The 19,911-nt window shown below is 47.3% G+C and overlaps 1 protein-coding gene across 9 annotated transcripts in view; it reads left to right on the top strand.

Moving 5' to 3' along the window:
* The first annotated feature begins 2,986 nt into the window (after window positions 1–2,986).
* Window positions 2,987–19,911, top strand: part of PRR5L (proline rich 5 like) — a 72,763-nt gene continuing 55,838 nt past the window's right edge. Inside the window, exons 1-4 of one of the 9 annotated variants that reach the window (XM_027114980.1) lie at window positions 2,987–3,175; window positions 4,312–4,436; window positions 6,533–6,762; window positions 12,060–12,173. The gene's annotated coding sequence lies outside the window, so the exon portion shown is untranslated. Of the gene's footprint in view, window positions 3,176–3,617; window positions 4,244–4,311; window positions 4,437–6,532; window positions 6,763–12,059; window positions 12,174–19,151; window positions 19,406–19,911 lie in introns of those variants that run through there. The other 8 variants (XM_027114981.1, XM_027114979.1, XM_027114977.1 and 5 more) reach the window with 8 other exon arrangements.

Genomic DNA, 19,911 nt, shown 5'->3' with positions numbered 1-19,911 from the left:
AATTCTGCAATTCCATGCAAAGTTTGTTTATAAAGGCGTTCTCTTGCTGGGAGAAAAATGGTTTGAACCAATGCCATCCTCTTACATAATGTCTGCTGACTCAGACCTCTGCCCCCTCCCCCACCCCCGCCCCTCCAACTATATGCCAGCATCCCTTTTCTAGCTGCATCTGGGTGGCAGGGAAGTGGGTGAAGCAGGCTGGGAACAAGAGAAGTAGAGAGTAGGGAGTGGCTGGGCTTGTGGCAAACTGGAAAGTGCATGCCCTGTTTAACAGGAAAGAAGCACTGTGGCACCAGCTAATTGTGGCTGTGTGGGCCTGCACCATGGACAATGCCAGGTCATCCAGATTTTTCCAGGCAAGCTGAAAACCCACATTTTTGCATGAAGTTTGCTGCTTTTTACGTGTTGGCAAGTAATTTAGAAAATGTTGACACCATGGGGTTCAAACAGTATACATCTAATATATATCTAGTTAGTCTACAGACAGTTTTTAGAAACTAGAGTTCAGATAAAGTCATGACCTTTCAGCTTTTGTTCTGGATACTAGGTACGTGTGTGTGTATGTGTGTGTGTGTGTGTGTGTGTGTTTTCACATTCCTGAAATGGAATCTGATTGGCCCAATGTACCTTTTCAGGCCAGAGTTTCTCAGAGGAGTTTATCACAGAGTTTGGCTGCAATGGGGTCAGTGACCACTGGCGCTGCCTAAGGCCTACCCTTGCAGCAGGAGCCTTGATTGGGCCAACTTCCATTTCAAAGGCTGTAGCCATGGTAAGCTGTGTGACTGATATATCTAACAAAGAACTAGAATTTCCTCCTCCATAAATGAATATTTAAGTAGCATGATCTGTATTGGTTTCTTCTAACAAAATTCTATTTCTTAATAAGAAAAAGCAATGTTCCACTGATATTTAGTTAGAATTTCGGTAAAAATGCGGGTGGTGACAAGTATAATATATTGGTATTAATGGTCCTTAGAGCAAAGCTCTGATTTGCACCAAAATATTGGCTCCTTCTTATTTTAAGAAAATTCTGTTCACAAAATTAGCAAAACCCTTAGGGTTAGAAGAGAGTTTAACCTCTTTAAACCTCCCTTCCAATCTTTGAATATTCTTTTATGGCGTCCCCACCAAGCTGGCATCGCCTATATTGTGAATACTTCTCTTTACAGGGAGTGTAAAGGGAGCCACTTTTATCCTCGGATAGCCTGGTGATTAAGTTTTTTCTTATTGCACAGAGCCCAACCCACCACATGCAGTCAGCATAGCATAAATTTGCTAAATGAAATCTATTCACGTATTCTTTCATACGATATTTACTGGGGAGATACTATATGCCAGGAACTCTCCTAGGATCTTGAATATTATCAGAGCAAATCCACGTTCTTGTAGAGCTGATGTTCTAGCGCAGAAACAAGAGGTGGTGGGAGAGACAATAAATTTCTTTAAAAAGTAAATCATATAAAATGTTACAAGGTGATAGATACAATGGAAAAAAGAAAGAGTAGAGTTGAATGAAGGGGATTGGGAGGGAAGAGTGAGCTACAATTTTAAATAGACTGAGTAGGGTAGGCCTCATTGAACGACTCCCTTTCCACTTCCCAGACCTGCAGGATAATAATAGTAATAATAATAGCTTAGTATCTGTGGAATCCCAGCAGAGATTCTAAGCACTTTCTCTGTATGAAATTCATTAAATCCTCATAACAACCCTGAGCTAGCTACTACTTTTATCCCCATTTTCATAGGAGCACACTAAGGGGTAGCGGTTAAGTAAGTTGGCTAATATCATGCAACTAGTAAGAGATGGTGGTCGACTAACCCTGACCTTCTGGCTCAGGCTTTGGCTCTAGGCTTTGGCTCTCAAATGCTCAACACAGCTGCTTTTCAACGCATCTCCCAAGTCTCCTCGTTGACCACTGCCCTCTCAAGCGTTTCTTTCCCAGGCACGTGCTTTGTCCAGTGCCTTTCATTGTCTCTGATTCTTGGCATGAGGTTTAAAGTCTCTTTATCATCCTGGGGTTTGTTGAGAATACTTTAGCTTTATCTGATATCACTGGACAAGGGAGGGGGGCACCCAGAGCTTCACGAAACCCTCCTTGGGCACACTCTGACCAGCCACCCTTACATCGGTTTTGTAAGGTCACAGTGATCAAAATAAACACGAATTTTTTTTTTCTCAGTTTTGACATAAAAAGACATCTTTTTTCAGCAAATGTCACTGTGGTTTCAAAGCCTAAGTGTGATGTGTGAACGGGCAGCATTTGTAAAGTATTTCCTGCTCAGCCATAGGGTGAAATTATGCAAGCCAGTAAGTCCTGAAAACAGCTGCATCAAATTCTTAACACCTGCAAAAATAAAAAAAGTTTTGAGAATAATTTTTCATTGTTTTTAATTTGGGGATTGGTTGGTTTTCTGCTGTTTCAAACTCTGAAGGACCTCCAGTTCACTAAACCTTCCGTTGGAAAGAGAATTGGGGAATTTTAAGAGAGTTTTGCAAATCTAAGTGAGAGACTTCACTGGAATTATATTTTCATTGATGCACTTAAAACAACTTCTCCTGGAATCAGCCTCAGGACTGCTCCTTAAAGCAACGACAAAAGCCCCAGGCTCTAGTCCTCTAGTGCGCCCTGGATCACTCCCTTGGCTTCTCGGTAGAGTTTCTCTTCGTAGGGGTGGAGGTAGGTGGGGGGTCTCGTCTTGTGCGACGGGAACGCAGAGCCAAGCTCCCATGACCTGTTGCATCCTCCCCAGCTTTTCAAGTTAAAGCGCTGGATTTCCTGAAATTGTTGAACTGGATCTAAGCGCAGGCGCCCCCTTTCCCCTGCCCCCCCTCCCTAGCAAGGTGAGGGTTGCTGCTGGGGAGGAGAAGTGGGAGGGGGTGAGGTGGGGCTGGGATGGGGGCTGTTGGAGAGAAACTGAAGCGATGAGCACAGGACAGGAAAAGTGGGAGGAGGAGGAAGGAGGGGGGAGGAGGAGGTCGTAAGATGAGAGAGGAGGGAAACGTGTCACCAGCTCGGCTCCGGGAGCTCCGCTGCCGCCGCGTTTGTGGACTCGCGCGGGAGAGGACTTGAGTCTGGACCGGACCCCGCGGAGGGCAGAGCCGGGAGAGGAGGGAGAGAAGGAGGCTGAGCAGAGCGCGGCGGCGAGAGCCATCCAGGTCGCTCACTGCTCTCGGGTGAGAAAACTTTCTCGGGAAGACCGGAAACTTTTCCCTGGGCGCGCGGAGTCTGGGGCGGAGGCGAGCTGAGGGTGTGCGTGACTCGAGGTGACTCGGGAGGGGCTGGAGTCAGGCTCAGCAGTGGCACGGGATCGAGAACAAAATCGCCGGGCACACCGGGCACAATCCGGCGGGGCACGGGGAGGGGCCTTGGGGAAAGCGTTACATTTGGGGGCAACCGGGTGGGGGCCCCCGCGTGGTTAAGGATCCTCTGATTGGACGCTGCAGGCGGGTACAGAGGAAGGGGCTCGTGACCACCGTGGGGGGCGCGGGAGGGGGGCGGGAAACGCGCCCAGCGTCCGCACCTTAGGGTGGGCGAGGGATCGTTGTGGGGTGGAACGCGGGACGCCGCCGTTCCTGGGACCCAGGCTGTGCCAGGAGATCGAAAAAGAAAGTTTGCTTGTCGGTCTTTCTCGTTCTCCTCTTTGGCCTGAGGGGCGGATCTAAAGAGCTGCCCCTACTCGGGCGCGGGCGATTCAGCGCCCCGAAACACCCCATCTTTTCCTGCCATTTCCCCCTTTTCCGGAGAGAGGCGTGGGAGGGGAGGCCAGAGAAGTGAGCCGCTTTGTCCCGAGCGCCGCTGGACGTGCGCGCTCTGCCGACTGGGGCGGGCCCGGGCGCAGCTTGCGGAGACCCGGCGGGGCGGGCGGCTCTCCTCGCCGGCGGCGTTCCCTTTCTGCTTCACCTTTCCCGCCAGACCTCCCTTTGGAGAGGCTTTCCCCTGTGCGCCTACTGTGCGCGCGCGCGCAGAGCTCCTTGCGCGCACAGGGGGCGCCCTGGAGCCTCCGCCCCTGCAGCCCGCACCCTCTTGTCCCTAGCCTTCCGCCCCTTTTCTGAGGGGCGGCCGTCCGAGGGCAGACCAGGTTGTGTTACTTGCAAACCGTGCTTCAGGAATCGGCTGTGGGGTGCCCCTGTGGTTGGCAACAGGGTTTTCCCCTTGTTCTACCCACCTGCCTTTGGTCACATGCCACCGCCTCTTCCCCCGCGGTGCCGGGAGCCCGCGTTTTGTTTGTCAGCAGTAAGGCGGTGAGTATTTATAGACGCACTACAGTCTGCGGAGTGCAAGGTTTCAATTACTGCGATGCGCCCCACAGGACGGAAGGCTCACGCGAGGCGGCTCAGCGGCAGGTCTGCTCCAGAGACTCGCTTGGAAATAGTTCTGGGCCGGAGTCTGCTGGCATCCTTGCTGGGGCAGAGTTCTGGACCTGTTGCCCAGACGGTACGTGCAAATCCAAATGACCCATTGCAAAGGACCAAAGCAGTCAAGGACGCCAACTCCAGATTGTCTCCATCCCCTGCCCCTCCCCCATCAAAGGGTGCTCGCTGATCAAGCCTCAGAGACTGCCCTTTAGTGACCATCGTGGGTGCAGTCATGACATTTCACTGGCCTACATGGTGCAATATTTCACGGTGCTGCGCCCTGGTAAATTGCTCTCTGGCTGGAAGGCGCTGTTACTGACAACATGAAGCAGCAAGCGGGGCAGGAGGAGAGGTGGAACTTGCAGAAACTAATTTAGCCACATTTTAAATTTAGCCCCTGATGAGGTTCCTAGTAGACTGAGGAAAGTGCAGCCCTCCTCTCTGTGGAACCTGGCTGGCCCGTCTTCTCTGGTTGCATTCAGCCCAAGAATCTGACCAAGGGTGCTGTTCAGAGTGTTTTTGTAGAATGTAGCAGATAAGGGAAACAATGCTTGGTCAGTCCACAAAGTTGTCTTTGGTTTTTTCAGCTCCAACCATTGTCCTTTCAGTGTTTTACTGAAGCTTCTGACAGCCGGAACCATTAGTAGTGTAAAAAAGAAAGGCGTTAGAAATAGGCTTGTTTGACTGGGGTCTTTCTCAAGGGCTTAGTTTATAGACAAAATTATTTCTCGAGGAGACCTCGTTTCTTTCAGATCCAGAGGGTCATGGGTGTGTATTTATTTCAATGGGTGAAATTTCAGTAATGGTCTGTGTTTGAACATTACAAAAATATTCCCTTTATTTTAAAAAGGGGGCAAGCGCCTATTGTGGCCTTAATATGTCTTAAACTTTGCACTAACAGACTCTGATAATATTATATAATCTGCACCAAAACAATGATGAAATAGGTACTATCATATCTGCATTACATAGATAAGCCCACTGAGGCTTAGAGAACTTAAGTAATTTGTCCAAAGCAACACACACAGGGGTGGAGCTGAGAATGGGTTCCGGATCTGTTACTGCAGCCTTGTAGTGCCAGCCTGTTCTGGAGATGTCTTTCCTTTCAGGGCTTCAGTTGTTAATTAGATCATCTTATAGTTGATTAACTTGGTGGCTTTTTTCTTTAAATGTCACATAATATCACAGAGTGGCTCAATAACTGAAAAAAATAATCCCAGTCTTGTCTTTAGAAAACTGTCACTCTTCTATCTGAAAATTTCATGCTGGAAATCCAGAGCTAATGTCAGAATCTTCAATTCGTTCATCGACGATGTATGTGCAACATTTAGACCATTCATCTGCAGAAAATTGAAATTAGTAAGGGCTTTGTGGATTTCTTAATGATTTCTCTATCTTAGGGAATTTGTAGGTGTGCATGTGTATAAACCGCTGTGGTCATTCCTTTTGTATTGCCCTTGTACAAGGTAAAATATACTGAAATCTTTCTTGAATTGTAGCCTTTTTCATGGTCATCTTTTTTTGCAGAGCTAGACCAATACAGAATTGATTTGAGAAATAGAGTGTGAGGTCCTATGAAAGATCCCTACTGTGTTTAGCGTTCATCATTGAAAGTTTATTCCCTAGAGTTGCCTCTGTATGTGCAATATGTAAATGCTTGCTGAAAGCAATGCTTATAGAAAGTATCATTTGTGAACAAGTCAGTGGGAATTAATATTTCAGTTGCTGAAAGTTGGGAATAAAGTATTTTGTGGACTTTGTGTGGGGTATGAGGTTAGTAATTTTGGAACAGAGACAGTGGTACCCTGTTAAGCAGAAGGTACTGTTTTACAAGGGAAGATTCCCCTTTGGAGCTAAGAAGGAGGTTGGGAGCATAGATGATACAAAGCAATAATGGGGCATCAGAGGTGAACTTGAGTTATTTACGCTTTTGTCAGGGGCTGAATATCCAAGGCAAGGTTTACCTTGAAACTTGTACAGTTAAACGAGCCAACTTATTTACTGGGCAATAACTGTGAGCCAGGTCCAGCCATGGTAATGTTATTTAAACCTCCCAACAACTGTGCAGGTAGCTATTCTTTTCTCTATTTTAAGATGTGAAAGTGAAGGCCCAGAGAGGTTAATTACTTTCCTGATGTCACACAGCTATTAACTAAAGCCCCTTGTTCTTTCTAGTTCATTTTGATATCTACCCTTGAAGGCCTTCCATGAAGAACCCAGGGTCCCAAGTACTCAAGAAGGTCCTACTTGTTCACATGGAAGTTTTTGGAAGTTTCTGGATCAGAGCAGTGTGGTAGCACTCAAATGAGGGCACAGGAGTTGGGTGAACAGTGGAGGAACTAAAGGGACAGTCTGGATAATTCTGACAGTAGTTATCCCATGGAAGAAGGAGAGAGGCCCAGAAGGTATTGTGAATTTAAGAATTACTGGCATTGGTCTGGCTGGGGATGGCTGTCACATTGCTCGGCCCGACAAGGTGCTGAGAGGGGAAAATGGGGGAGGAAGTACTGCCACCTCCCTCGGCATGGCTTCTGTTGTGAAGAGGCCTTGTTAGAAACCCCAGGTTATAGTCGATATAAATTAGGGAGTCCGTGAGACCTGTTTCCATTTTAATTGGACTCGGCTCTTTGAGGTAACAGTCGCCCAATCTCTCTCTTTATTCTTTTCTTACATTTTGCCAGTTTATGGCCTTTGTAGATCAATCCTCGGATTTCATTTAGAGGCGAGAGAGAGAAAGAGGAAGAAAAAAAAGAGCGAAGGTTAGTGATTATCTAAATTGGATTAAGCTCTGTCTAGCAGCCGTTTAAAGAAATACTACTTGCTCTCTAATTACCATCAACTAGGAATTTAAACGGTCTATTAAATTTAAGCTGACTTTTTTCTTTCTTTCTCTTTTTTTTTTGGCCTTCTGATTGTTGCAGCCTTAACATATTCTGGAAGTTTGGGGGCTTTTTATATATTCTTCAAATGTGTGGAGGACATTCTCTGCCTCCTCCCTTTAAAAAAGATGACATTTCTGTAACAGGATAATAAATGATATTATTATATACTGGCTTGGTTAAAAAGCAGAAGCTCATAGCCAGGTTCAGCCGGCCCTGGCTGGCTGGAGAGCGAGTCAGTTAACCGAGTTCTTTGTCAGAAATGTAGAGACACCTATGTTAGGCTTTCAGGGTGGAGTATGGCTCGCGTGTTTTTCTCTGTAGTAAAAAGTTAGGCTTAGAATGAAAATCAGCCACCTTTACTCTGTGTGGAAGCTTTGAGTCAAAAATATGAACGTTCTTTATCAAAGTGTGTGGTGTGTGTGCTTTGGGGCTGGGACTAAGGTGAGGCAAGTGCGGCATCAAGAGCGTGGCCCTGAGAGAGATGCCTCACTCGCCTCTCCCTCTTCCCAGCCCTGCTGTGCTTATGGTGAACTGTGCCCAGAAGGGTTCTGGAGAGATCTCTCTCCCTCTTGACCATGGCCTATGGAAAATCCAGGTCGACATCTACCCCTGCCACTGCCCAAACAGCCTCTCATAATTATTGGTACAATTTATTTTGCATATAATCATATGTTACAAAAAGCGTGTATTTACCTCTAAGCTTTCATACTCTTTCCCTCACCTCAATTTTAGGGTGTAAATGTGAGATTTCTCTCAGGCACTCATCAGTGTTCTGGTTTCACTTTAGCTGATCACCAAACACCAGCAACACCTCCAGTTTCTTGCTTCTCTCATTTCTTACAGAACTTCCTTCAACTTTGCTGGTTCTTTTGGACACAGGCCAAGTTCTGTGTTTTGTTGAAGGCCTCTGTGACAGAGGTTAGGTTTCTAGCAAATACTAGGATTAAGGGGACACTTAGGGGCTCCCTTGGCCATTCAGGAACTAGAGTATATGTCCATTTAAGCTGAGCCTGGGAGAATACGTGAAGGAATTTGTTTTCCTCTTCTTCCCAAGGACTGGGGGCAAAAATCCAGCAAGGCCTCTGATGTGTGTCTGTATTATTCTGAACTAAGCTGCCTCAAACCCTGTTACAACCTGCTCGTGACCTCAGCTGCGTAAATCCTCCGTGTAAACCCTTTTACGCTTGCTGTTGAACTCTAAATACTCCTCTGGAACGGGTTCAGCATCATTCCCCGGATGTCTTTGGGGGAGAGCACGTCAGCTGCTACTGTCATTTTGGAGAACTGCACTACGGCTTGCTGGCCGCTGGAGTCCATCACTGTGCAGCTGTATGGCCACTTTCATAAAATATCTGGATGCAAAAGTAGTGGGTGAACATGGTAATCCTTTGCAGCGTTCTAAGATAATTAAAAAAAAAAAAACTGGACCAACAGGATAATCGATTCCTTTCAGGCTTCAGAAAAGCCCCCAAGACACCCCCAAAGGTTGGAATCAACTTTGCAGAGGGGAGGGTTGTTCAGAGAGGGCACGCATTGGTCCTAACTGGCATCTTGGAGACAACACAGGTCGGGGATTTGAGATCTGGAATCTGATCCTGACTCTGCTGTGGGCAAGCTGTCTGACCCTGGGCCAGTTGCTCAGTGTTCCTCTCTACAAAATAACGAGATTGGTCTCCCGTGAAGGTTCCTTCCTATTCTAAAATTCTGTGATGGCCAAGGAAGTGTGGTTTAGAGCAGTGCTTCTCCAAGTGCCTACCCGGTTGGGGACCTTGTTAAGCCACAGAACCTGATTCAGTGGGTCTGGGTTGGGGCCTGAATGACTAACAAGCTCCCAGGTGATGCTGACTCCGCTGATTCTCAGGTTGCTGGTTATGTAGCCAGGCACTAGAGTCTGGACCAGAGTCTCTCAACCTTGGCCCTATTGACACTTGGGGCTGAACAATTCTTTGTTGTGGGAAGCGGTCCTGTGCATTGTAGGAAGTTTAACAGCATCCCTGACCTCTACCTGCTAGATGCCTGTAGTACCCTTCACACCTCCCCAGTATGGCAGCCAAAAAATACCTCCAGACGTTGCTGAATGTCTCCTGCAGGAGGAGAGGAGGGCAAAATCACCCCTGGTTGAGAACATTGGTTCTCCCTAGAACAGTGTTATCAATCCTGGCTGTACCTCAGAATCCCCTGGAAGATGTCTAGAAAATACAATAGTCTGGAGTTCTTCTCTGAAATTCTGGAAAAGTACTAGTCCCAGACTTGAGTCGTGGTGCTATTATCCTTCCATAGCTGTGGGACCAGTTGCTCCTCTGGCCTCCCAAGCAGAAACTCTTCACTTCTAAAATAGAGGTCATAATGATGCCTACTTCGGAGGGTTGTTGGGAAGATCAACTGAGATGACATGAAAATGAGCTTTAGAAACTACAGTCATCCCTCAGTATCTTCAGGGCACTGGTTCCAGGACCTCTCCCCGCTTCCCTGTACCGAAATCCAAGGATGCTCAAGTTCTTTACGTTCGGCCCTCTGTACCCGAGGGCTCAGAACCCGCAGATATGTAAGGCTGACTGTATAAAGTGCTGTGCAGATGTCAGTGGTGAGTGTTATACCACAGGCCCCTGGAGTTTCATTTTATTTGTTCAATTACTTTATTTATTTTTCCCAGGACTGGATTCATCTTCCCACAGGTCTGCCTAAGTGACCTCCACACTTTTCCCTCATTATTCCTCCAGCGCTGGTAGTTAGGAGCTGTGCGTGTTTTTCTGCAGTCGAAAACTGGCAGCCCGGGAGCCAAACTTTGGCATCAGAAATGTCTTGTTTGGTTTGAGTCGTGTTTTGAAAAAAAAAAAGATTATTTTTTCCAGTATTTAAAAATTGGGAGATTTGACATATAAACACAGGTTTCCAGTTTTTCTTTAAAAATACAAAAAGAAGACTGAATGTTCTCTTTAGTTTGGTATGGTCCCCACCTGGCCTTCTAAGCGTGGTTGTGTTTTCTGCCTTGGCCCCTGTAGGCACTGAGTTTGCCATCTCAGCTTTAGGCCTTCCTGTGTTTTTCTTTCATTGTGACCAAATTACTCTTCCTCTTTTCTCTTTTCTTTATCACTGGTAGGACAACATCTGGCTCCTCTTTGCATCCTGGGTAGTGGATACTCACTAGCTATTTATTAAAATGCGATATTCTGTCCCATCCTTTTCTGTCACAGATGAAAAAAAAAAGGATACTCATTGAGCTTTACCTTTGAAAGCTTGCTTTTCCTTCCCCAAATTTCCTTTCCAGTGTCCAGCGCCCATATTCTTTAGAGAAACACAAGAAAATGGAGAGCATGTATTTTCGGTTGACCTTTCATTAACTTTACTTTGTAACTGGAGAAGGTGATTTAACCTTTGTGCGTCAATCTTGTCTCAACTGTCCATCTTCAGTTACAGCCCTCAGTGTCGACTTGCATTTATAACATTACTTCTGAGTATTTCCTGCGAGCCCCTGAGCCCCTTGGGGGCAGATACTTTATTCTTCTTTGCCCCATATGGCTTCCTCTACTTAGATCCTGGCACACAGCGGACCTTCTAACATGTGGTGGTTGCATGAACTTGAATCGAACCCATGACCTCCCTGAAATGATCATATCCCAAGAGCCCCTTCAGGCTTCTGACTCTCTATCCAGTGCTGTTTACACTTGGCCCCATGACATAGGAAGAAGTGCCCTTTCCCTTCATCTCCTTTTCTTACGAAAAAGCACTCCATCCTGTTTCTGCAACGGGAGAGTGAAGCTAATTTTTTAATAAATCGCACATGTTAATCTAGAGCACATTTCCCCACACTGAAAACTCTTGTTGGCTGCCAGACAGTAGCTTTTGACCGCTGTGTCACCCCCCAGGGATTTATGTATGTTCCATGTCAGCGATGTAATTGCAGACATCACGGTCGGTCTCGGCTACTGCTGGTGTCTAGCCTTTTGGTTTATCCTCTGGGAGGCACTGCAGAATTGCTCTGGATGGCGTTTATAGGCCACACCCAAACAATCTGCACTCCAAGAACCGCCCTCTTCAAAGTGAGGCTTATAGAGGAGGTGATAAGATGTGTGGTTATTCCCCACAGTTTTGCTTGACTTGTATCACGGGAGGGGATTTTTCTGGTGATTATACTGTGGTTTGAGGCCTGGGTGATGATGATGATGGGATGAAATAATCACTTCTAGATGGATCTGAATTGTCAGTGCTCTGAGTCCTGTGGACATTTAGGCAACACTTTGAAACAGAGAAACATGCGCCTGCATCCTGTTGGTGCCGATATTTACTCTTGCACAAATTCAGGCTCCCAGACTCTTCTGTCTGCGCTCGGTTTCCAGTGGAGCGCTGAGAAAGTTGCCTCATTCTTCCTGTTGAGCCTTTTCCATAGTCCAGACTTGACCCTTAACATTTTCTTGTTTGTGGGAGTGTCTGTCTCTCGGCTGTCTTTTGTCTCCTCAAAGTTGCGAAGTTTTGTCCTTAATCCCAACGAGCGTGCTGTGCTCTGCAGCAGTCACCTTCCTCTGCTGTGTTTGTAGGATCCACTGACCAGCATGCAGACCCAGGACTCTGTGCCCGCGTGACCCAGGTCCAATAATGCTTAGGCGGACCCCAGTTCAGGCAGAAGGAAGGGCATTTTTCTGGTCCCCCAGAAATGGGAGGGCTGCTCTTTCTGCTGGCTTGGAAGTCCACATTTCATCCCATCATTCAAAATTATTTACTGGGCACCTTTTATGTGCCCAGCATTGTGCTCATAGCGGGATCCAGCAGTGAACGAGACAAGCAAGGTCTTACAGGTCTTTAAGGAACTTACGTGCTCTCAGGGCCAGTCAGACAGTGAACAAGTAAACACAATGACTTCAGCTCGCTTGAAGGTACCATGAAGAAACGAAGCTTCCTTCCTGTAAGGGACAGAGCATACAGGCTGCCTGAACCTGGTAAGAAGCTGTTGGTGATGGTTGAGAAAGGAAGGCATGGGTGGTGACTGTGTGGCAGACAGGAATGTTGTTAAAACAGAGGGTTGGGAGTTCAGGCCCTGGAATCAGGTAGGATTTGACTTTTGGTCCCACTTAGTAGTCTTCTGACCTTGGGCAAGTTAATTTCCAGGCTTCAGTTTCTTCCTCTGCAAAATGGGAATAACAAAACCTACTTCCTGTAGGCTGGTTTAGGGTGGAAATGAACTAAGGTGATAGATGCCCGTAGAGGCTCGGCACCATGCCACCGTCGTGACCAGCCTCTGATGATGGTTAGTATATTCTTAGGAGCAACACCAATAGTAAAATCGGCACGGTAGGCAATTGATTTGCAAAATGGTCCCACTGCTCTTAAAAACCTACCTCTGACTTGGTTTCCATCCCACGGGCGGAGGCTGGGTAGTTCAAATCTGGTTTCCTAGGTCGGCTTAGAGGATTCTGTTTGGTGTGTGTTTCTTTCAGTGAAATCCCAGGTGCTGCTGGCTCTCCTTGGTGAAGAGTATACCTCGGTGTGTATGTGATATGGGGGTGGGGGGTTGCTTGTGGCTCTACCGAGGAATTGATGATGGGGTAAGAGTGAGATAAGAGAGAGAACTGGTTGGTTAAAGAGGCTGGTCAACTAGATGATGTGGCAGGTAGGAGCTGATACACTGGCTGAGGGCTGGTTCTGTGTATGCACTGCATCAGGGTCTGATCCCCCTCCAAGTCTGTCAAAGGCACCCGTTTTTGCGTGGCTTACAGGGTAGGGACTGAATGCATGGCTGGTGATGCTGAGAGATTATCATGGCCATCAGCAAAGCCAAACTCTTAACTAGCTGAGAAGTCACTAGATTTAGGGAAGGGAAGTGACTTACCCAAGGCCACAGTGGCTGGGTAAGTGCTGGCTTATGTTACACCCCCGTTAGGCTCTGGGTAAAAGGTGTGAGAAGGTTTGGTGGTCATAGCTACGATGGGATAAAATAAAGGTCACCAACCTATATGTGAGGCCCCCGAAGTGTTAGTCGGCCTGGTGAATTAGTTGCCAATACTTACATATCAAGTGATTTCAACATTTTAAAAAGTCTGGATTTGGGGCTTCTCTTCGAAAATTCAGATCTGGGACTGCTGGGCTTTTATACTGAGATGGCAAAAACCAGATTGGATTGAGCAATGGCTGGCTCCTTTAGCCTGGGTTGGTCCTGCCCACTCTCTGGGATGTGCCAGGCTCAGCCCTTTGGGCTTGTTTGTGATGCATGATGCAAAGACGGAAAGAAATTGGTTCTTCCTTTCATCTTCTTTTCTTACCAGGGTTTATTTTCTGGCCCACGTATCCCTAACAAGCCAGCTCCTTTTATAGCGTAAGTGTGCTGAATAAATAAATTTGCGTTGAATGAATGAGTGAATGGATAGTTACGGATAGAGGGCTGCGCTGGGGACCAGGAGCCAGGTTTGAATCCTGACTCCCCCCGATAGCTGAGTGACTTTGAACAAATCATATAAGCGCTACTGATTTTTACTTTTGGAGGAGGGAGGGAAGTAGGAGGCGGTCACTGTTGTTTTTACTTATTTATTTGAATAAGTAATACATCTTCATGTTTCAAAATTCAAAAGGTACAAAAGGGTTTATAGAGAAAAGTGTTGCCCTCTGTATCCCTGCCACCCAGCTCCTTTCCTGGGGAAAACCTGTGTTACCAGTTCCTGGTTTGTCCTTTCAGAGATACTTTATGCTCATGCAAAAATATGCAAATACTCTTTTTCATCTTTTTTTATGTAGATGGGAGCCTAATATACAAATGATTCTATGTTTAGCTTTTCAACACGCTTCACTCAGAGTGTCCCCTGGAGAGCATCCCTGTCTCTCCCCTTCTTTCTTAGATTCCAGAGTATGGGATCCCATAGTTGACATAGTCGGTCCTCTGTTGCTGAGCATTTAGGGTCTTCCCCACCCATTGCTGTTATGAAGAAGGCTGTAGTAAAAACCCTGGTTCCATAAGCCACTTGACATGCCTGGAATAACATTACTGGGAGTAGACTTGCTGTGTCTGAGGGTGCAGCCGTTGTTATTTTGGTAGACCTTGTCAAATTTCCCTCCATAGCAGCTGCCCCAGACTGCTGTCCCTCCAGCAGGGCGTGAGAGTGCCTGTTGCCCCACACCATGGCTGGGTGTCACCTTTTGGGACCTATGAGGGCTTCGTGAAGAGCAGTGTTCTATAAAAATTTTAATACTAGCTACAATTTGGGGGACCCCTACTGTGGGCCAGGCCATGGTCTGGGCTGTCTCATTTAATGTTAACAACATCGAGGTAAGTATCACAGTCATTTGACAGATGAGGAAACTGAGATTCAGAGAGGTTGAGCCATTTATCCAGGTCACCCAGTTAATAAATTGTAGAGGCTGGATTTGAACCCACGTTTGTCAGATTTCAATACCAGGATGTTTTCATACAGTAAAGCCATATGTAATTTGAGGTGTCGGTATCCTCAGCTGACACTTGCTTATAGTTTCTGTGTCTCCCAGCAATAGTACCTCTCAGGGGGCTGGTTCATTTGCTCATTTATCAAATATCTGTGGAATTCCTGCACTATACCAAGCTCTGGGGATGCACTTGAGAACAAGATAGACATAGTCCCTGACCTTATGGACCTCATAAAAACAATAAGAAACAATTCTGTAGTGATTTATTGAGGTGGATTGTGATACGACAACAAAGGAGGTGAGGAGGGTGCTCTATGGGGTGATGTGACCTGATCATGGGGGAGGGGGAGGAGGGCCTTTCTGAGCAAAGGAAGTTTAGACAATAAAGGGTGTACAGGTTTGAGCCTGGAGAAGTGAGTGGGAAGTATTTCACACAGAGGGTACAGCATGTGCAAAGGTCCTGGGGCAGGAAAGAGTGGGTGGTATTAGGGGAAATGAAGGAAAGTCAGTGAGCTGGCATGCAGAGTGAAGGGAGGTGAGAGTGTGAGGTTGGGGTTTGGGGATTTATTCTAAGACCTGTGGGGAGCCTTTGAAGTCATTGAAGCAACATCAGCCATAAGCATCACAGTCACTGGGCTGTCGGGTTCTTGTCCTAAGCAGCACCTCCATTTCCTTCTCTGTAAGATGGGGATGGCGATGGCACACAGGGCTTTCCAAACATTTTGAATGTTACAGACTGTAGGAAATACTGGTACATTTAGACTCAGTACGAGTACACGTGTAATATACACGTTTCTCCCAAATGCAGTGCACTCTGATATTTTCTGTTCTAATCTATATCATTAAAGGTTTTTGGTCAAGATCCCCTAAATTTATTTTAGAAGCACTGAGATCATACATGTCAAGTACCTGCACCTTACTTCGCCCTCAGCGTACGTGCTATCATTCTCCGCTCTCATCATTATAAAGATCTCTCTGGCCACAGTTAGAGAATGGATGGGTGAACTTGAATGACAGTATCTAAATCCTGACTCAGCTTAAGGACGTTGCCTCTTCATTTCTGTGTTTGTGTCCCAGGGAAGGAGCTCCACACTGGGCTTCCTGCCTGCAGGGTCTCCTGGGGGCGGGGGTGGGGGGACGTGTCAGATGGGCTCTCTGTCTGGTTTCCCTGGGAACTGGTTTCTCCTCATTTTCCATTTTCTGGGCGGCCACATCAGACTGAGTACCCAGTTTTCTTTGACTTCTTTGTTATTTACACTCAGAATGGCTTTTTCCTGGAAGCCTCAGAGTCATTGTAAGCCACCCACTTCTTTATTTTAAGTTGTGCCATGGTCCTACTTCCCTTTTCAGAGTCGAGGGCTGGAGCCTTAGTAGAATTCATTTGCATTTTCCACTGAGTGTACCACCTTCTTCTGCCTACTGGCCCGGCCCGAAAGCTGCCACCCCTCTCCGTGCCCTGGCCCTGGAAGCTGGGAGGAGAAGGCAAGAAACCACATTCTTTTTCTCCAAGAAACACATTCTGGATCGTGAGTGCAGAGGTTTCCAAAGAGACCTCTGTGCAGTGAGCTTGGGAGAGCAAGGCCAGTGGCAGCACCCAGTAACCCTCTAACTGCCTCACGCATCATGGACACAGGACCCCGGCTTTCCAGATTACTGAAGTGAACGCTTCCAGCACCCAAAACTTAACCCCTTAAACCATCTTAGAAGCACATTTTTCTAAATGTTAGTAACCTCACCGGTCCTTCACAAGGGAATATCTACTGAGACACTGTGGCTTCTGTAACTCAGAGACTTTAGGCAAAGAAGGTTTTGTGGCGGTGACAATGATGATGGTGGGGGTTGTAGCTGAAGTGTGTCCCCCCCAAATTCATATGTTGAGACCTAGCGCCTAGTACCTTTGAATGTGACTGTATTTGGAGATAGGGCCTTTACAGAGGTGACTGAGTTAAAATGAGCTTGTTCGGGTGGGCCCTAAGCCAATCTGACTGGTGTCCTCATAAGAAGAGAAGATTTGGACACACAAAGAGACACCAGGGGATGCATGTACACAGAGGAAAGGCCACGTGAGGACACAGGGAGAAGGTGGCCATCTGCAAGCCAAGGAGAGAGGCCTCAGGAGAAACCGACCTTGCTGACACCTTGATCTTGAACTTGTATCTCCTGAACTGCAAGAAAATAAATTTCTGTTGCTTTAACCATCCCATCTGTGGTATTTGGTTATAGCAGACTGAGCAGGCTAATACAGCAGTGATGGTGGCAGTAATAAAAATAAACAATAGGTAGCATATATCAAGAACTTGCTGCATACCAAGACTATTTTCAGCCTTACTTGAATCATCTCATCCAGCCCCACACCAATCCTAAATCGCCTGCCTTGGCTGGAAGTGGTGACATGGGGCCTGGCTCTGGCCCCTGTGCTCTGAACCGCCACTGCACCTGTGGTAGCACCTGCATAGTTCCAGGAACCCTGCCAAGCACCTCGTAGATAATCTTTCTCATCGGCACCACAACTCTCCAAGTTCCCGTGTTTTAGAGGCAGAGACTGCAGTTTAGAGTGGTTCAGGGACACAGAGTGAGTATCTTCTCTTTCTGTTGGCTGCAATAGCAAATTCCCACAACCGTGGTGCCTTAGAACATCAGAAATGTATCCTCTCACAGTTCTGGAGTCAAAAGTCCAGAATCAATGTGTCACGGGTCACATTCCTTCCGGAGGCTCTAGGGGTGAATCTCTTTTTCTTTTTTTCACAGTATACCAACTTCGAGCTGCATTGGGAGAATCTATCTCTTTCCTCTCTCAGCTTCCTCTGGTGGCTGCCAGCATTCCTTGGCTTGTGGCTGAATCTCTCCAGTCTCTGACTCCATCTTCATACCTTCTCTGTGTGTATCTGTGTCTCCTCCTCTTCTGTCTCCAATCTCCTGCATTCCTCTTATCAGGATACATGTCATTGTATTTATGGGCCCACCTGGATAATCCAGGCTAAGCTCCTTCTCTCAAGATCCTTGACCTAATCCCATCTTTTGCCACCCGAGGTAATATTCACAGGTTCTAAGAACTAAAATGTGACATATCTTTGGGGGCCAGTTTTTCTGCCTCACACAGTCAGTGAGTGGCAGAATGAGCATTGATGCCAGGGTTTGTCTGATTCCAAAGCTTCTAGTGACCACTGCTCCTTCAGAACTACAGGCATTCGCGTTAATTTTAATGGTATGTTAACTCTTCCATTTAGGGGGTACCACACTTGATTTAACCTTTCCCCTTTGGGTGGATATTTTGGTAGTTTCCAGTTTTTCGTTACTGCAAAGAATGAGCACATCTGCCAGTCTTTGGGGACACGTGACCATGTCTGTAGGGTGCATTCTTAGAAGTGGAACTGCTGGGCCAAAGGGCTGGTAATTCTTAGCTTGCTTCACTCTGTGACCAACACCCACCCCCGCTGCAGCCCAGAAAGAACGCTGCAGGAAAGGAGTTGAGAGTCATCATGCCTCAATAAATAACATCGTGAGTTACCAAAGACCCTGATGCACTGTGAACACCATGGGAGCTCAGAGGCCTGGCCTGCTCCCAAGTGGAGTATTTTCCAGATGTTTGTGAGGTCGCCATAAGCTAGAGGAAGTGTTGCTCTGTGTCTACTGCTGTCATTGCTTAGAGATTTAGAAGTAACAACAAGTTATTTTATTTATTTGACAAGCACTTATGAAGCATTTGCTCTTTGCCACGCGCTGTTCTCTCTAAGTGCTTTACAAATATGTACTCACTTTATCCTCCTTCAACCCTGAGGTTGTCATGCTAGCAAGCTCATCTCTTGCAGGGGGAAATGGAGCCTCAGAGAGGTCAAGAAACTTGCCAAGGTCACACAGGTGGCTTGTGGCTGAATCTCTCCAGTCTCTGACTCCATCTTCATACCTTCTCTGTGTGTATCTGTGTCTCCTCCTCTTCTGTCTCCAATCTCCTGCATTCCTCTTATCAGGATACATGTCATTGTATTTATGGGCCCACCTGGATAATCCAGGCTAAGCTCCTTCTCTCAAGATCCTTGACCTAATCCCATCTTTTGCCACCCGAGGTAATACTCACAGGTTCTAAGAACTAAAAAGTGACTATATCTTTGGGGGCCAGTTTTTCTGCCTCATACAGTCAGTGGGTGGCAGAATGAGCACTGATGCCAGGGTTTCCCTGCTGAGTAAGTTTCCCTACTGTGACAGTGCTTGTCATCATGTCAGGCAGGCAGTGGTGCCTTATTAGCTGCTGTCCTTTTCTTCATTTTTATCTTGAGCACTGCGCTTAGGCTTGAGGTAACAGAGATGAGTAAGTCCCGATGCCCATCTTCAAGGAGTTTACAAATGGCTTAGGAGGGAGTCAGGGAACCTGAGTTCTAGCCAGTCCTGGCTCTCTCCTCCCTCAGACACATTGGACGTTTCCCTGCTCCTCTGGGCCTCACTTTTTCTTTTTTTTCTTTTTTTTTGCGGTACGGGGTCCTCTCACCGTTGTGGCCTCTCCCGTTGCGGAGCACAGGCTCCGGACGCGCAGGCTCAGCGGCCATGGCTCACAGGCCTAGCCGCTCCGTGGCACGTGGGATCTTCCCGGACCGGGGCACGAACCCATGTCCCCTGCATCGGCAGGCGGACTCTCAACCACTGCGCCGCCAGAGAAGCCCTGGGCCTCACTTTCGTCACCTGTAAATGGGGGCCTGGACTGGCTTCACCCCAAAGCCCCATCCGTCTTGTCACTTTCTGATTTGTCCTATTTAGGTCAGGACAAACCGATGTCCGAGGAGCCAGCGCCGTAGCAGGTGGATGCAGGGTGTGTCAGCTTTTCCCTTTAGACTGCTCTTGTCAGCACGCCCAGCAGCTTCCTCTGCGTGCTCTGGGGAGTCCTCTTGGCCCCGTCCAGAAGTGAGAATTGTTGAGACCCAGACAGCTTTGCATTGTCTGTATCTGAGGGTGGCAGGTTTTGCCAGCGACGAATGAGTCAGAGGTGCTGCTTGTTGTGTGTTACTGTGGGGCTAATGCAAGGCCGAGGAGGCTGTGGTCATCATCCCTTTGGCTGAAAATTACCCTTAGTTAAAAAGGTCACGTGTGTGCATGGGTCTGCCCATGCGTCTTGCAGGATGCGCACACGGCTTGGAGCAGGCGGCCTGGTGGGAGGCGTTAACTGAGAAGTCGGGCGGGGCCAGGGTGGGGACGGGAGCCCACCCTGGGACCCTCAGTGTCGCCCAGCCTCCTGGAGAAGTGGTGTTTCAACAGGAAGCCGGAAGCTGAACCCCTGATCGATCCGTTCTGCTCACCTTTCTGCTTCCCCGTACAAGT

This window comes from Aethalodelphis obliquidens, unplaced genomic scaffold, assembly GCF_003676395.1.
Source record: "Aethalodelphis obliquidens isolate GAN/ISIS:26980383/991018 unplaced genomic scaffold, ASM367639v1 scaffold14, whole genome shotgun sequence".
Taxonomy (NCBI): Eukaryota; Metazoa; Chordata; class Mammalia; order Artiodactyla; family Delphinidae; genus Aethalodelphis; species Aethalodelphis obliquidens.
The sequence above is the reverse complement of the archived record's forward strand: the minus strand, read 5'-3'. Positions and strand labels throughout refer to the sequence as shown.